We start from the raw sequence: 13,316 nt of genomic DNA on the forward strand, positions 1-13,316 counted from the left end.
ATCCACCCGCCTCGGGCCTCCCAAAGTGCTGGGATTATAGGCTTAAGCCACCACGCCCGGCCCCCTGACTCTTTTAACCAATATTGTACATCACTCAATCATTGATTTCGTTTTTAATGAGCTTTAATATACGTCTTGTTTCCAGAAATAGATGAAATACCCTGAGAGGCTTCTATGATAGCTACGATGGTACCACATCATACATTACACAAACTTAATTGTGTAACTGAGGAAAGGGGAGACACGTTCCAAGCCATGTCAGTTAAAGCAAGGTTACTGGAACTTTGGCATGCAAAGGGGATACCATTAATTCTCATGAATATTTCCTCCAGGCAAGATCCATGCTGTGTACCACTAGTAAAAGGACTATCTTCTTCTTCCTTCCTAAAAATCCCAACACCTCCAACAAAGGTCTACAGTTAGATTTTTAGGGGTTCCTGGTAGAGCACAAATAATCCCAAGGAAGCTGCAGTAACACCTCCTGGCCACCAGAGGACAGGGAGCAGTGGGAGAGATTTGCTTCCCCTAGCAGAAGTGTTCAAGAGGCCAGAGGCACAAGCTCAAAGTTGCTTCTCCATCTGTGGCCTTCAGGCTTTACCTACTACTGCCAGAGGTGCTAGGGCGCCTCCCATCTTCAAAAGGGCTTTTTCCCCCTCCTATAAAAGATAGGCCAGAAGTTTCCAGGGCCATACCCCGCAACACTAACCTTCAATGATTACCAATCATAAGGAATGCCCTTTAGTTGCAGGACTTAACGGCAGAAAAGTAGTTAACAGGGGTATATTATCTTTCTAACCCACCCAAACCTGCTTATCAGTTGTTTTGCTAGTGGAAAAAAGTGCTTTAGGCAGGGTGCACATGAATATCCCACAATAAACAGTGCCTTTAGGGTCCAGTGTCCCAATCCGGCACATTGTAAATGGAATATTTGAAGAGTTAGATTATTCCTACACATAAATTCTGGCTCATGGAGCAGTCCACTCGCAGGGTGCTTTTCCGTCATTAATCACATCTTTGTTATGTGATATCCACGTGAGTACTCAGTAGAAGCAGCTTCATGCTCAAATGCTCAAAGAACATTGGAATAAAGCTCCGATTGTCCTATTCCGTGATTCCAAGTCCTGGTTTGTCACCACCTCAGGTCTCTCGTTTTCCAAAGTGCGTAATGTCATCTCAAAACAAAGAGATTTTAATGAATTCAAACAATAAAATGCACGAGGTATGTGGAGTTAAATCAACAAGGGTTTTGTACCTCTCAAGAGGCGGTTAACCCCTGGTCTTATTTAAAGATGCTTCTGCGCTGCCTCCTGTAGAAAACATTTTTAAAGAAAATGTAGGCTGCTTATCCTTGTATTTGTAAATATAAGCAAAGTAAAGTGATGTAGGAACATTTATGTGGGGGCTTTCAACCATAAACATATAGATAGCTGAATGCCTGACAACAGTAGTGTGATTTTTCTTGAAGTACCTGTAACTTCTCTCCTGAGAGATGGCAGAGCCTTGCCTTTTGCATTCGCCAGACTTTTTACAGAGCGATTGTAATTCTCTCAAATCAGTGTTTGCGTTTTTTGACGTTGGTGAGGCAGCTGGAAACAGCTCAAGGAGGAGGGAAAGGTTCTGCGTCTGGGTGAGGAGAAAACCCTCCGATACCTGTTGGGGCGCAGCACGGGAGGCGGACACCCCGGCCTGGGGGTCGGGGCCGCGAGCCCGGGGGGCGGCGGGCGCGCGGGCGCGGAAGGAGGAGGAGGAGGGGGAGGAGGCCGCGGGGCCGCCTCCTCCAGCAGCTCCGGCTCCTCCCAGCGGCGCCCGCGGAACCTGCCTCAGAGTCGCCGGACTCTGGAAGGGAACATGACCTGACCCCTCCCCGAGCGGCCGGAACGAGGCGCGGAGCCGCGCTCCGGTCTCGGGCGGCCGCGGGATGGGCGGGCGCGCGGCCCCGCCCGGCGCCCACCGCCCTGCCCTCGCCTGTCTCCTCCTTTCCCCGGGGCTCCGCTGAGTTCATTCACTGGGATTGGTTTCAAGTGACGCCATCTCTTTATTTTTAAACCAATGACCTCATCCGCGCTTGAAGTTTCCTGACCAGCGACTCGTTCTCTTTCCCCCAACCCCCCACCCCACCCCCCCGCCTTTCCCCCTCTATGTATCAGTGTTTGGGGGGCTTTAATCAGTTTTTAAACGATTATTACCACCTCTCCCTCCCCCCCAACCCCCGCTTTCACAACGCGGCCCCCCACCTTTACCTCCCTAAGTTCTTCATCTCTTTCGACATTTTTTTTTGAAGGCTGATTGGGGGGGAGGGTGGAAGAGAAAGAGTGAAGAAAAGTTGCGAGCGTCTCCTCTCTTCCTAAGCCTCCCGCCCCCACCCACCCCTCAGAGAAGGAGAAGATAATATAGTGAAAAGAAGAGGAGGAGGAGAGCGACCGGACGGGACGCGAGCGGGAGCGCAGCCGCCCTCTCGGCTCCGCGGCGGCGCCTCGCAAGCCCGGGAGGCGAGGGGGGCCCGAGGGGAGACGCCGTGACAACTTTCGTTTTCCTCTGAGGGAATTGGGAGGTCGGCGGCCCCAAAAGTAAGTGGCCTTGGGGGGCCGCGCGGGGTGTGCGGGCGGGAGGGTGCGGGGCCCGGGGCGCCCTCCCGCCCGGCCGCATGGACGCTCCGCAGCGCGCCCCGACTCCCGGTGCCGGGCGCAGCGCTCTAGCCCGCCGGCTCTGCCTTCCCGGGCGTACCGGCCACCCTTTCGGGAGGCGGCGTGGGGGCGACCGCGGCCGGGGACCGCAGGAGTGTTTGAAGCGAGGGTGTAGGCCTGGCCGGAGGCTGGCCGGAGCGGGAAGGGGGCGTGCGGCCGGGCGCGGGGTCGCAGTGGGTGCGCTCCCGGCCGCTGCGCGGCGCTTGGACCGGGCCCCGCCGAGAGGAGCGGCCGCCGCGGGACGCGGCACCTTTGCGGGCGAAGCTGCTCACTTCCAGGCGCGACTGTTACACAACACGCCTGCCAAGTGGGGCCCTGGCCTGACTGTTCCCATTATCCCCAGTTCGCCTTTGGTGTAAGCAGCGAGGCCACCTGGGTGGTGACGGTGCTGCTTTCTTCAACCAACCAACCAAAAAAGCCCTAAATTTTCGGACAGGGGCTCGGGTCTTGGCGTTGGGGGGCCCGACGCCTAGTGACTTCTTTATTTACACTAGCTGCAAAACGTGAGAAATAAAAAAGCCCAGGGTCTGTGTATCACGTGTAGTTTCATGTAATGAAACACCACAGAGGGAAATATTTTCAGATGCTGGGTTTATTTCCTAAAGAATGCCAATAATGAACCAGAGAAAATGCAAGTAGATCTGAAAATGAATGGATATTGCAAAATCCTAAAGAAGTTTAGGAAACATCAACTGCAAGGATTCTTGGCGTTTTGAAGTCATGGGTGTCTGAGATTGGAGAAAACACACCTCTAACCAGCCCGTGATGAATAAGGTGGAGAGGAAAAAAACCTGTTGCATAATCTCATTCGCCGTGGGGTTTGCTGTGCCGTCCCCTTGAACCAAAGGGAAGTGAGTTAAGGTGCAGGGTTTTAAAACTCTCTGAAGTTTTTATTTACCCAGTGCTCTGGCTGCCACTTCTGTTTTAAAAGATTATAAGTAAATACTCTGCTCTTTCAAGTGAACCAAACCTATCAAACCTGTTTAGAAAATAAACCAGGTATGTTTCTTTTCTTTCTTTTCAGCCTGTGTGTGTGTGTGTGTGTGTGTGTGTGTGTGTGTGTGTGTGTGTGAAATTTACCATCCATGCAAAAGTTTAGGACTAGTGTTTGGGGAACTGAGACTGTCAGAAAAATGCCTCTTTATGCCACTTACCTTATGGGGCTGATGGAGAGTCCACGTAAAGGACAACCGTTTCCTCAAAGGATTTATGCTGTTTCATCTCCATCAAGAAAAGAGCTTTTTAAAGTTAAGGTAAAATTTTAGAAGAAAAGATTTCGTACCAATTGAATTAATTACTCTTTAATACTTACTTTTCCTTGAGAATCACATATATTGGTGGATACCACTTGGGAGGCTCGTGGAGTCTATTTGGTGAAGGCAGCAGCTTGGAGAAGTAAAATGAAAAGCAGAACGTGTGGCTTTGTGTAGGGATTTTAGTAAAAATGTGAGTAGGCACGGTGAAAGGTTTTTGTTTTTTAAAATTGTGGAATTTACTGAGTTTGAAGACAATGTGGAAAATTGCATTAAAATTTTTTTTTAATTTGGCTAACATTTACAGTCTTATGTAAAAATATAGGCTAAATAACACCAGCCCAAGTGTTGGATTTTAGGTAAAATAATTTTTGCACTTATCAAAATTCTACATGGGGGAAAAATTAGAAATGAGTTTATTTTGAATTTTGTTAGTGTGAGTAGTGTATTGAAAATAACTCGGTTCAAGTACTATAAATGTACATTCAGATAAATGTAAACTGTGGTAATTAATTTTTTTTTTTTTTTAGTATTAACCTCTGCTATATCAGCAACTCAAGGTAAAATATCTCATTTGGCTTGATTATAGTGCCAAATGATCATAGTGCATGATTATGGAGGGAGCTAGGAACAGAACTGCAGAATTATCCAGTTTTGCTCCTTTTTCAATTTAGAATGCCCTATCCTTTCGTTCAGTTTGGTGATTGTGTGTACCTATAAAATAAAAATAGACATGTAAAATTGGGGGTTGGAGTCTTTGGGCCAAAAGCTTAATGGCAGTAACTGAGAAGGCAGCAAAAGAGGAGATACTGTTACCCCAGTTCTTTTCCTTTTTCCTACACATTTAAAAATTATTTGTGGGACAGTTGAAAGTGGAAGTGAGGCTGAGATGGGAGGGGGGAAGAGTAGGTGTGAGAAGGTTGCAGAGTTTAGGTAGGGATCAGAAGAAGAGGCAGGATTTATGTGTTAGTGTGTTTTGATGCTATTTTCTGTAAATGCCTGGACTGGGAATTTAATTTCATACAATTTTTAGCATATGGGATTAATATATTGATGAAGCAGACATATAGCTGTCCAGTATTAAATTTTTTCAATTTTCAGCTAATCCTAAAAATCCTACTAAATATAATTTGCTAGAATTACCAGTGTAATAATTTATCCTAGAACTCCAAGTTTTCCTAGACAAAAACAATTTTCTACTTCGTGTTACCTGAACTGAAAATTTCACTGGACATTCAGTGTTTTTAAAATGCATTAAGTTCTCAAGCAAAAGGTACTTTAGTTTGGAGAAGTAAATTAATATAGGGTGAACTGATTTGCTTCAGAATCCCAAGAAAAAAAGGAGATAACTTAGAGGAAACAAAACAGATTTTATGACAGATTTCAACAGATGAAAGAAACTAGTGAAAAAGATTTCACAGGAAAAACCATAGTTGATGCTTGATTGGCTTTAAAAGAAATTTACTGATCATTTAAAACTGAGATACCATCATAAAAGAAAATCCAAATGTTGGCTTAAACAAAAACATAATTAGGAAAATAAGTCTTGCCCAAAGCTACATATGATAAATTCCAAAGCCAGATGTCAGTTTTTTTTCCGATTTTCTTGTGTTGTAGACAATCTGTTATTTATATGCATTTCATTATCCTTCATGATCAAGGGTTGGCTGTGTGAAGAGAGGTTCATAAAGGTTGGCTGAATTTAAAGAGGCAGGCTCAGGCTTTAAGAAGAGGTGGTTCTCCTACACAAATGGATTGAGACAGGGAGTTAGAATTTTAATCAAATAAATAACTGGAGGAAACAGTGGCTCAAAAGAAGGATGTAAGACAGATTACCTTGGACAGGTACAAAGAAATAATAAAAGCTTGCCAGGAGTATGATCAGTAAGGAAGGGAACAGAATACATCTTGTCATGAAAGGAAAGAGGAATAAATGGAAAAATGCCCTCTGATGCCTCAGCAATAAGAGAGAGGAATGAAACTTCATGCCCTTCTTGATTGGGGTTAGAAACATAGATATTGCCACAAAGTCAGAAGATTTTTTATTACACTAAAAAATGTAGGCCAGGTGTGGTGGCTCATTCCTATAATCCCAACACTTTTAAGAGGCTAAGGCAGGAGGATCACTTGAGCTCAGGTGTTGAGACCAGCCTGGGCAACATAGACCTTGTTTCCACAGAAAATCAAAAAATTAGCTAGGTGTGGTAGTAGTATGCAGCTGTGGTGCCGGCTACTTTGGAGGCTGAAGTGGGAGGATCTCTTGAGCCTGGGTGGTCAAGGCTGCAGTGAGCTATGATGGCACTGCTGCGCTCCAGCTTGGGCAACAGAGCAAGACACTGTATCAAAAAAATATATATATAATCTTGAGGGTAGTGACTGATAGAGTAAATTATGAGCATTAATTATAATTATATGAGAATGTAAAATTTAAAATTGTCAGAAATAAAAATAAAGGGATTCACTGTAATATCATGGCCTATTTTGAGTATTTGAAATGGAGGGATACATTATAAACTGAAATTATTAACTGAATTTCTGGATTAACTACTGATAGGAATCAAGCAAAACATTTAACAGTATGCTGTTTATATGTGCTGAGATGGATGCCAAAAGTTGGTGACACTGGCCCATGTTCTTATTGGAGAACAGGATTATAAGAATTTTAAGGGAGATAAATACATATGCAAAGATAATTACCAGGCAGCTGGCAAGTGCCAAATTCAGGTACAAAAGAGAAAGAGGGCTTAGGGAGGTAATCTTCATAGAGATAATAGAATTTGACCCTGGCCTTAAAGATTGGTTAACATGTGTATGGAGAGAGGGAAGTGGGGGAGGTCAGAGGCGGAAGGTATTCACCCATCTCATTGAGCAAATTTATGCTGAGCCTCTACCAAGTGCTAGACCCTGGCCATACAGTGGAAAATAAGAGAAAGTTTTTGCCCTAACGTAACTTATATTCTAGTGGGAGAAGACAAGACAATAAACAAGAAAAGACAATAAACAAGTAACCAGTACATTAAAAAAGTGATGTTAAATAGTGGTAAGTAGTAAAGGTAATGATCACGGTCGATAAATTGCACTTATTCTGTGAATCACTTGCTTTGCCTATGATAGTCTAATGAGTAGTCTTCATGTTATAACTAATATTCACGTGCAGTCCAAATGAATTTGAATAAAAATCTACACATTAACCAGCTTTAAAAAAAAAACGTGAATTAAAGATAAAGAAACCTATGTGACTTTTTTTAGGTCAAAGCATGGAAACTTAGATTTTTTTTTTGAGACGGAGTCTTGCTCTGTCGTCAGGCTGCAGTGCAGTGGCGCCATCTTGGCTCTCTGCAACCTCTGCCTCCCGGGTTCAAGCGATTCCCCTTCCTCAGCCTCCCGAGTAGCTGGGACTACAGGCATGTGCCACTGTACCCGGCTAATTTTTTTTTTGTATTTTAGTGGAGACGGGGTTTTCACCATGTTGGCCGGGATGGTCTCGATCTCCTGACCTCGTGATCCACCTGCCTTGGCCTCCCAAAGTGCTGGGATTACAGATGTGAGCCACCACGCCTGGCTAGAAACTTTAAATTTTTTTTTAATGCCTTGTTAATGTATCCGCAGTTCTTTTGCTGCCATTTGCTAAGAATCTCATGTTTTTTTACAATGAGATTAATATCATTGTTTACTCTTCAGTTAGGTTTTTCACGTATTGGGCTATATTCTTAGGTTAGACTCTCTGTTAGGAGCAATAATCACCATAGTGTCATAAAGTAAAGCTAAATTCCAAAGATTATTTTGTATGGGAACATACAAAAGAAAAGATGTACAGACAATAAACTGTTAGGCTTAATTACCCATAGGTAAAATAGGGTAAGGGATGACACCTGTTCAGCTCTTGTCCCTATGACATATTTTTCCTGTATTACTACAAGTAGTAAAAACCTGAAGCAAAAATGTTCCAAAACTGGGAAGTCCTGATCTTTCCTGTAGTTATTTGCTGCCAGGTTTGTTTTGTTATTGTTTAGAAGATGTCCTTCCTAGTGGTCAACTAAAAACTGATATTATCAGGAGCTATTTCATGTTTTGGGGCACATTTTGTTCTTCTGAAGCATTCTTTAAGAAATATGTGCCCTTCTTCACTCTTCTTGCAGTTTTTTTTTTTTTTTTTTTAAATTAAAGATGGGGTCTGTCTCTGTCACCCAGGCTGAAGTGCAATACAGCAATCATAGCTCACTGTAGTCTCAAACTCCTGGGCTCAAGCAATCCTCCTGCCTCAGCCTCCCAAGTAGCTGAGACCACAGGTGCATGCTACCACACCTGGCTAATTATTATTATTTATTTTTGTTATTTTTATAGAGATGGGGTCTCACTTTGTTGCCCAGGCTGGTCTCAAACTCCTGGCTTCAAGCAGACTTCCTGCCTTAGTCTCCCAAAGTGCTAGGATTACAGGCACAAGCCACTGTGACCAGCAAAACTTTTTTATAGGTGAAATTGAGGTAAAAGATTTTAAAAAGCGTTGATATTAAGTGTGTCTATAGAACCAAATCCCTCAAGAATTATTCTGTACGCACCTAACCAATTTTCATCTACAAAATACTTGAGATAAACCTACGGGAAACAATTTTAATACAAGGTAGGAAATTCTTTAGTGCTCTCTTGATTTCCTCCTAAACTAAATGCTTAATTTATTCAATTTTTTTCAATTTTTATTTTTTTGAGACATGGTCTTACTGTGTCGCCTAAGCTGGAGTGCAGTGGTGTAATCACAGCTCACTACATCCTTGACTTCCTCGGTTCAAGGGATTCTCCCACCTCAGCCTCCCAAATAGCTAGGACTATAGGCATGTGCAACTATACCTAGCTAATTTTTTATTTTTTGTAGAGACAGGATCTTGCTATGTTGCCCAGCTAGTCTTGAACTCCTGGGCTCAAGCAATCCTCCCACCTCAGTGTCCCAAAGCATTGGGATTACAGGTGTGAGCCACCATGCTTGGCCTTAATTTAGAAAAGAATCACAGCTATAAATGCTGTGGGTCTGTTGTATGTGTAATAAAGGTTAATCTGACTTGTACTCCTCAAAAATATTTGGGAAAGACAGAAGAATTCAGGTTTAATGTCTGTGTATGTTGGGGTGGGCAAATTGCGTTTATAGAAAAAAGATGTAGTGGTATGGCAAGATAATATTTAATACATCCATTATTTCTCTTAAAATAAATGGGGAAAGATGTGTAGAGAAGTATGTGCTACTTATAGTGTGTGTTGTATACTAGTTTTTTAAATACACAGTTTATATCCTAGGATAGTAGAGTAGGCTTTTGATAAATGTTTGCCGAATAATTTCAATCAGTTCTTACACCTGTTGCTTTGTATAGCAGTTCCATTATATCTCTAGCTTAGAGCACTGTGTTTTGAGCTTTGAGCTGCAGTTTGCAAGGGGTTGACTTACAGTCTTGGGCGTGGACTCTTGTTTGAGCCATATGCTCACTCTAGAATGGGGTCTCTGACCTCACCTCCAGCTTTGACCCTGTGGCTGACCTGACTTCTTGTTTTCCAAAATGATGGGTGGTTGTTTCCAGTCACCTTTTTTGGCTCATAGTGTAACAGCTCCTTCCCTTCCCGAGCAGCTGAGCTGTGTGCTCTTTGGATCACTTCTCAGAATACTAAGGTATATGTATCGCCATGCTGGCTTATTTTGTAGTGGGTTTATTTGTCGTTGTTGCTTGTTTTTTGTTGTTATTGCTTGGTTGGTGGAGAAGAAAATTCCTCGAGAAGATAGTTCTTGACTTGTTTTGTAAACTGTACATGGTATATGAAGCATAGTATTATTTCCTCTTCCTTCCTAGCTTTAGTTAAACATCTTGGGTTCACTTGAAAAAGAATTGGTAAGAGAGAGATTTTGGTAATACCCACCAACCAAAAACTAACAAAGACTTTTTTTTTTTTTGTTTTTTGAGACAGTTGGGAAACTTGAAAATGGAATATATATTAGGTGATATTTAGTAGTTAACAACCATAATGTTTTCAGCTGTAATAGTGGTATTGTGGTTATGTTAAAATATTTTCATGTGTTAAAAATACATATGGAGGTACTTACAGGCAGAATAAAATGATGCATAATATTCATTTTAAAAAACTTCAGGATGGGCACAAACACACAGAAGTGGGAAATGAATAAAAGAGTATTGGTAAATTTTTGAAAATTGTTGAAGCTGAGTAATGGGTAAGTTGGGGTTTGTTATTTTCTGTACATTTGTGTATATTTGGAAATGTCCCTAATAGTTAAAATATATAACCAATTATAACTGTAGGGTAAGAAATTAAATGCAATAAAATTGTGTTGTTGGGTTGGGTGTGAGGGTTCATTCTTGTGATCCAGTACTTTGGGAGGCTGAGGTGGGAGGATTGCTTGAGGTCAGGAGTTTGAGACCAGCCTAGGTAGCATGGTGAGACTCTGTCTCTGCAAAATAAAATAAAATAAAATTATATGCTTGGACATTTGAGCTAATTGGCTAATCAAAAGTCTGCACTTGGCTTTTTTTTTTGTTCTTTTGAGACCCAGTCTCACTCTGTCACCCAGGTTGGAGTGCAGTGATGCAGTCTCAGCTCACCGCAACCTCTGCCTCCTGGGTTCAAACAATTCTCCTGCCTCAGCCTCCCAAGTAGCTGGGATTACAGGCGTGCGCCACCATACCAGCTAATTTTTGTATTTTTAGTAGAGATGTGGTTTCACCATGGTGGCCAGGCTGGTCTCAAACTCCTGACTTCAAGTGATCTGCCTGTCTTGGCCTCTCAAAGTGCTAGGATTACAGGCGTGATTCACTGCTCCTGGCCTGCACTTGGCGTTTTCTATAAGTTCTGTTTTTAGTAATAAAATTTTAAGAATAAGGAAAATTTCATAGACACATAAGAGGCCAGGCACAGTGGCTCATGCCTGTAATCCCAGCACTTGGGGAGGCTGAGGTGGGCGGATCACTTGAGGTCAGGAGTAGACCAGCCTGGGCAACATGGTGAAACCTTGTCTCCACAAAAAAATACAAAAAATTGGCTGGGTGTGGTGGTGCACACCTGTAGTCCCAGCCACTCATGGGGCTGAAGTGGGAGGATCACCTGAGCCTGGCAGGTCAAGGCTGCAGTGAGCCGTGTTAGCACCAGTGCACTCCAGCCTGGGCAACAGAGTGAGACCCTCTTTCAAAAACAAAAAAACAAAACATCATAAGAAGTGTTTAAAGTGCTTAACTTTGAGATCTTGTAATAATAATGTACCTTGTAGTTTATAAATTGCTTTTACATATTTTGTCTCTTTTATCCTTGGAAGACATGAGTTACCCATTTTACAGATGAGGAAACTAAGGCCTTAGAGAGATTAAGTAATTTATTGAAATCCTAAAGCAAGTAAGAAGTGGTGCTAGAATTAGAGCCAAGATCTTCTGATTCATATTCAGGTGTTCATTCTCTTATATACATATACTTAAAAGTGCTATTTTTTTGTGATACTATAAACTAATGGTTTTCAAACATTTTGGTCTCAGGACACATTTATATTCTTAAAATTTTTTGAGGACCCCAAAAATCTTTTATATATATAGACTATACCTATCAATACTTAACATTAGAAATTAAAACTGAAAAATGTTTAAAATATTTATTTATTTAAAAAATAACAAACATTAGGTCAGGCACGGTGGCTCACGCCTGTAATCCCAGCACTTTGGGAGGCTGAGGTCAGTGGATCTCATGAAGTCAGGAGTTCGAGACCAGCTTGACCAACATGGTAAAACCCCGTCTCTACTAAAAATACAAAAATTAGCCAGGTGTGGTGGCAGGCGCCTGTAATTCCAGCTACCTGGGAGGCTGAGGCACGAGAATCACTTGAACCCGGGAGGCAGAGGTTGCAGTGAGCCGAGATTCTGCCATTGCACTCCAGCCTGGGCGACACAGCGAGACTGTGTCTCAAAAAAAAAAAGAAAAAACATTAGAGGGTTGATATAAATAATATACTTTGATGAAAAAGGTATTCCAACACACACAAATCTGGTGAGAAACATGGCATTGTTTTACGTTTTGCCATTCTCTTTAGTATATTTCTTTATAGAAGATAGCTGGGTTTGCATAATTGCTCCTGTATTCAATCTGTTATGATATGTTGTTTTGGTTGAAATACGTGAAGAAAACGTGGCTGCACATGGATATATAGTTGAAGAAGGGTGGGGTATTTTCATATAATTGTGAATATTTTTGTTACACCAAAACTCAACAATTGGTAAATTCTTTTTTTTTTTTTTTTTTTTTTTTTTGAGACAGTCTTGCTCTGTCACCCAGGCTGGAGTGCAGTGGTGTGATCTCAGCTCATTGCAACCTCCACCTCCCGCGTTCAAGTGATTCTCCAACCTCAGCCTCTCAAGTAACTGGGATTACAGGCACGCACCCAGCTAATTTTTGTATTTTTTTAGTAGAGACGGGGTTTCACCATGTTGGCCGGGCTGTTCTCAGACTCCTGACCCCAAGTGATCCACCTGCCTCGGCCTCCCAAATTTCTGGGATTACAGGAGCTAGCCAGATTCTTAAATATTAGTTGCACTGTTGAATCTGAAACCATGTCAGTGAATTTTGTGTACTCTGTAACATTAAAATCTACTGGTCCATCTTGCACTTTGAATGGATCTTTGACCTGTGTGTGATTTTGTAACTGCATACATTGATCATTCAAAAAATAATGGTTTGCTAAGCTGACTGGGCACGTTGGCTTACGCCTGTAATCCCAGCACTTTGGGAGGCCAAGGCAGGTGGATCACGAGGTCAGGAGATCAAGACCAGCCTGGCCAACGTGGTGAAACCCCGTCTCTACTAAAAATAACAAAAATTAGCCCAGCATGGCAGCACATGCCTGTAGTCCTAGCTACTCGGGAGGCTGAGACAGGAGAATTGCTTGACCCTGGGAGGTGGAGGTTGCAGTGAGCCGAGATTGTGCCACCGCACTCCAGCATGGGTGACAGAGCGATACTCCATCTCAAAATAATAATAATAATAATAATAATGGTTTACTAAGTTATGCATGTCTTTGAAATGTTTTCATATTTGGTTATACAATATTAAGCAAATCACATTTATTAATATGACCATCAGTCTCATCCAAAAAATCTTTAAGAATTGGGAAGTGGTCAAGATCTTGGTGGTGAATTCAAGTTTTCCAAAATTCCGGTTTTCTCTTGAAAGCTCAAGTTATATCATTGGCAACAGATATTGCCCATTTTGTTTTTTGTTTTGTTTTGTTTTTTGTGTGTGTGTGTTTTTTTAGACAGTCTCCCTCTGTCGCCCAGGCTAGAGTACAGTGGTGTGATCTTGGCTCACTGCAACCTCTGCCTAGCTCAGATTACAGGCACGCGCCACCACG

The 13,316-nt window shown here is 42.4% G+C and overlaps 1 protein-coding gene across 1 annotated transcript in view; it reads left to right on the top strand.

The window, feature by feature from the left end:
* The first annotated feature begins 1,822 nt into the window (after positions 1–1,822).
* The window catches only part of DUSP16 (dual specificity phosphatase 16), an 88,942-nt gene continuing 77,448 nt past the window's right edge, over positions 1,823–13,316 (top strand). The window contains exon 1 of the mRNA XM_030804383.1: positions 1,823–2,567. The gene's annotated coding sequence lies outside the window, so the exon portion shown is untranslated. The remainder of the gene's footprint in view (positions 2,568–13,316) is intronic.

This window comes from Nomascus leucogenys, chromosome 23, assembly GCF_006542625.1.
Source record: "Nomascus leucogenys isolate Asia chromosome 23, Asia_NLE_v1, whole genome shotgun sequence".
In the NCBI taxonomy this organism is placed as follows: domain Eukaryota; kingdom Metazoa; phylum Chordata; class Mammalia; order Primates; family Hylobatidae; genus Nomascus; species Nomascus leucogenys.